The sequence below is a fragment of the Symsagittifera roscoffensis genome, chromosome 10 (genome assembly GCF_963678635.1).
Source record: "Symsagittifera roscoffensis chromosome 10, txSymRosc1.1, whole genome shotgun sequence".
Lineage (NCBI taxonomy): Eukaryota > Metazoa > Xenacoelomorpha > Acoela > Convolutidae > Symsagittifera > Symsagittifera roscoffensis.
In genome coordinates, this window is record NC_087071.1 from 23,148,250 (window position 1) to 23,153,243 (window position 4,994).

Here is a 4,994-nt window from a genome sequence, read left to right on the forward strand (position 1 = left end):
TTTGATTTTACCATGACTCAAGACCAAAATGATCAAAAAAGTAGGGCAGTCGTTTGAATTTCCAGGACCAAAAGTGTTAGAAAGTTAATCGATTTCTCAAAACCAGATATCAAAAGACTCGGGCTGTTGTTTGAACCTGCCAAGAATCCGGACCAAAACCATTAGGCAGTTGTTTGAAGTTTCTAAGATCAAAATTAAGGGCAGATGTTTAAGTTTCTCAAGACCAAAACCGTTGGATAGTTGTTTGAACTTCCCAAGAATAAAGATAAACACGTGGGGTAGTTGTTTGAACTCGCCCAGACCAAATGGGTTCGGCAGTTGTTTGAAATCACCATGACTCAAGGACAAAACCGTAGGGCAGTTGATTGATTTTCCTACTGCCAAAAGTGTTGGGCAGATTTTTAAAATTCCCATGACTGAAAGTGTTGGTTAGTTGTTTGATTTTCTCAAGACCAGAATCCAAAAACTTTGGTCAGTTGTTTGATTTTTTCGCAAGTGTCAAATACAAAACCGTTGTACAGTTGTTTGACAAAGAGGCTTGATAGTTGGTTGAACTTTCCAAGATTCAAGATAAAAATCGTTGGGCAGTTGTTTGAACTTCGCAAGACTCGAAACCAAAACAGTTGAACAGTTGTTTGAACTTCCCATGACTCAAGACCAAAACCATTAGGAATTTGTTTGAGATTCCCAAGATTCAAGAGCAAAACCGTTGGGCAGTTGTTTCAACTAAGCAAGACCAAAGGTGTTTGGCGTTGGTTGAATTTCTAAAGACTCGAAACCGAAACCGGTGGGAAGTTGTTTGATCTGTCCAAGACCCACGACCAAAACAGTGGAGCTGTTTTTTGGACATCTCAAGAACAAGAGTGTTGAACAGCTGTTTGAACTCCTCAAAAGCAGGGTTGCTGGGCAGTTTTTTGATCTTCAAAGACCAAAATCAATGGCCAGTAGTTTGAACTTCCCAAGACGCGAGACCTACACCGTTGGCAGTTGTTTTAACTTCCCAAAACTCAAGATCAAAGCCAATGAGCTGTTTTTTGAGCTTCTCAAGACCAAGAGTGTTGGGCAGCTGTTTGAACTTCCAAGACTCGAGACCAAAACCGTTGTGCAGTTGTTTGATTTTTGCAAGACTCGAAACCAAAACAGTTGAGCAGTTGCTTGAAATTCCCATGAATGAAGACCAAAACCGTAGGGCATTTGTTTGAACTTCCCAAGACACAATTTGTTGGGCAGTTGTTTGAACTTCGCAACACTAAAAAGGTTGGGAAACTCTTTGAACTTCCCAAGAATCTCGACCAAAACCGTTGAGAACTTGATCGGACTTCTCAAGACCCGAATCCAAAGATGTTTGGCAATTGGTTGAATTTCCGAAGACTCTAGACCAAAACCGTTAGAAAATTGTTTGAAATTCCCAAGATTCAAGACCAAAACCGTTGGGCAGATATTTGAAATTACCGAGACCAAAAGTGTTAGAACTTCCCAAGACTGGAAACCAAAACCGCTGAGCAGCTGTTTGATCTTCCTGTGACCCAATACAAAAACCGTCGGGCGGTTGTTTGAATCTCCTACTATCAAAAGTGTTGGGCAGTTAATCGAATTCTCAAACCACTATTCAAAAGCCTTGGGCAGTTGTTTGAATTTCTGAAGACCCGAAACCAAAACCTTTGAGCAGTTGTTTGAACTTCCCATGACTCAACACCAAAACCGTACGGCAGTTGTTTGAACTTCCCTAGACCAAAAGTGTTGGGCAGTTGTTTGAATTTCCCAAGAATCTAGACCAAAACCGTTGAGAAGTTGTTTGAACTGTCCAAGACTCAAAACCAAAACTGTGGTCAGTTTTGTGATTTGAAAGACCAAAATCGATGGCCATAAGTTCGCGTTTCCCAAAATTCAAAACTAAAACCGTTCGGCAGTTGTTCGAACTTCGCAAGACTCTAGACCAAAACCATTGAGCTTTTATTTTTAATCTCATGGCTCAAGAAAAAAAACTGTAGGGCAACTGTTTGAACTTCCCAAGAAAAAAGTGTTGGGCAGTTGGTGGACTTTCCAACACTAAAAGTGTTGGCCAGTTGTTTGGACTTCCCGAGAATCTAGTCCAAAACCGTTCGGCACTTGATCGAACTTCCCAAAACCAGAATCTAAAAACGTTGAGCAGTTGTTTGAACTTACTAAGAATAAAATTGTTGGGCAGTTGTTTGAACTTTCCAACACTACAAGACTAAAAGTGTTGGGAAGTTGTTTGAAATTCCCAAGAATCTAGACCCAAACCGTTGAGAAGTTGTTCTAACTTCCCAAGATTCAAGACCAAAACCATTGGCAGTGGTTTCAACTACGCAAGACCAAAGGTGTTTGGCAGTTGCTTGAATTTCAAAAGATTCTAGACCAAAACCGTTGGGAAGTTGTTTGAACTGTCCAAGACTCAAAACCAAAACTGTGGTCAGTTTTGTGATTTGAAAGACCAAAATCGATGGCCATAAGTTCGCGTTTCCCAAAATTCAAAACTAAAACCGTTCGGCAGTTGTTCGAACTTCGCAAGACTCTAGACCAAAACCATTGAGCATTTATTTTTAATCTCATGGCTCAAGAAAAAAACTGTAGGGCAACTGTTTGAACTTCCCAAGAAAAAAGTGTTGGGCAGTTGGTGGACTTTCCAGCAATAAAAGTGTTGGGCAGTTGTTTGGACTTCCCGAGAATCTAGTCCAAAACCGTTCGGCACTTGATCGAACTTCCCAAAACCAGAATCCAAAAACGTTGAGCAGTTGTTTGAACTTACTAAGAATAAAATTGTTGGGCAGTTGTTTGAACTTTCCAACACTAAAACTTTTGGGCAGTTGTTTGGACTTCCCAAGAATCTAGACCGAAACCGTTGGGCACTTGATCGAACTTCTCATTACCAGAAACCAAAACCGTTGGGTAGTTGTTTGAACTTCGCAAGACTAGAAACCAAATCAGTTGAGCAGTTCTTTGAACTTCCCATGACTCAAGACCAAAACTGTAGGGCAGTTGTTTGTACTACCCAACACTACAAGACTATAAGTGTTGGGAAGTTGTTTGAAATTCCCAAGATTCAAGACAAAAACCGTTGGACAGCTGTTTGAAATACGCACGACCAAAGATGTTTGGCACTAGGTTGAACTTTTCCAGACTTAAGTCCAAAACCGTTGGGCACTTGATCGAACTTCTCATAATCAGAAAACAAAAACCGTGGGCAGTTGTTTGAATTTCCAAAGACTAGACCAAAACCGTTGGGCAGTTGTTTGAAGTTCTCAAGATTCAGGAACAAAACCGTTGAGCAGGTATTTGAACTCACCATGACTCAAGACCAAAACCGTAGGGCAGTTGTTTGAACTTCCTACTGCCAAAATTATTGGGCAGATGTTTAAAAATCCCATGACCAAAAGTGTTGGGTAGTTGTTTGAACTTCTCAAGACCAGAATCCAAAAGCGTTGGTCAGTTGTTTGATTTTCTCAAGTGCCAAATACGAATCCGTTGTACAGTTGTTTGAACTTCCCAAGGTTCAAGATCAAAACCGTTGGGCAGTTGTTTGAACTTCGCAAGACACGAACCCAAAACCGTATATCAGTTGTTTGAACTTCCCATGACTCAAGATCAAAACCGTAAGGCAGTTGTTTGAATTTCCCAAGACCAAAAATTTTGGTCAGTTGTTCGAATTTCTCAAAAAACAAAGAGGCTTGATAGTTGGTTGAACTTTCCAAGATTCAAGATAAAAATCGTTGGGCAGTTGTTTGAACTTCGCAAGACTCAAAACCAAAACAGTTGAGCAGTTGTTTGAACTTCCCATGACTCAAGACCAAAACCATTAGGAATTTGTTTGAGATTCCCAAGATTCAAGAGCAAAACCGTTGGGCAGTTGTATCAACTAAGCAAGACCAAAGGTGTTTGGCGTTGGTTGAATTTCCAAAGATTCGAAACTGAAACCGGTGGGAAGTTGTTTGATCTGTCCAAGACCCACGACCAAAACAATGAAGCTGTTTTTTGGACATCTCAAGAACAAGAGTGTTGAACAGCTGTTTGAACTCCTCAAGAGCAGGAGTGCTGGGAAGTTTTTTGATCTTCAAAGACCAAAATCAACGGCCAGTAGTTTGAACTTCCCAAGACGCGAGACCTAAAACGTTGGCAGTTGTTTTAACTTCCCGAAACTCAAGATCAAACCAATGACCTTTTTTTGTACTTCTCAAGACCAAGAGAGTTGGGCAGCTGTTTGAACTTCCAAGACTCGAGACCAAAACCGTTGTGCAGTTGTTTGATTTTCGCAAGACTCGAACCAAAACAGTTGAGCAATTGTTTGAACTTCCCATGAATCAAACCCTAAACCGTAGGGCATTTGTTTGAACTTCCCAGGCACAATTTTTTTGGCAGTTGTTTGAACTTCCCAACACTAAACGTGTTCCTAAGTTTCAAGGCCAATTTCGTTGGACAGTTATTTGAAATTCCCAAGATTCAAGACCAAAACCGTTGGGCAGCTGTTTGAACTTCCCAAGACTCAAACCAAAACCGTAGGCCAGTTGTTTGAACATCCCAAGACCAAAAGTGTTGGGCAGTTGTTTGAAACTCCCAACACTAAACTTGTTGGGAAGTTGTTTGAACTTCCCAACACTACACGTGTTCCTAAGTTTCAAGGCCAATTTCGTTGGACAGTTATTTGAAATTCCCAAGATTCAAGACCAAAACCGTTGGGCAGCTGTTTGAACTTCCCAAGACTCAAACCAAAACCGTAGGCCAGTTGTTTGAACATCCCAAGACCAAAAGTGTTGGGCAGTTCTTTGAAACTCCCAACACTAAACTTGTTGGGAAGTTGTTTGAAGTTCCCAAGAATCTAGACTAAAACCGTTAAGAAGTTGTTTGAAGTTCCCAAGAATATAGACCAAAACCGTAGGGCAGTTGTTTGAACTTCCCAAGACCAAAAGTGTTGGGCAGTTGTTTGAAATTCCCAACACTAAACGTGTTGGGAAGTTGTTTGAAGTTCCCAAGAATTT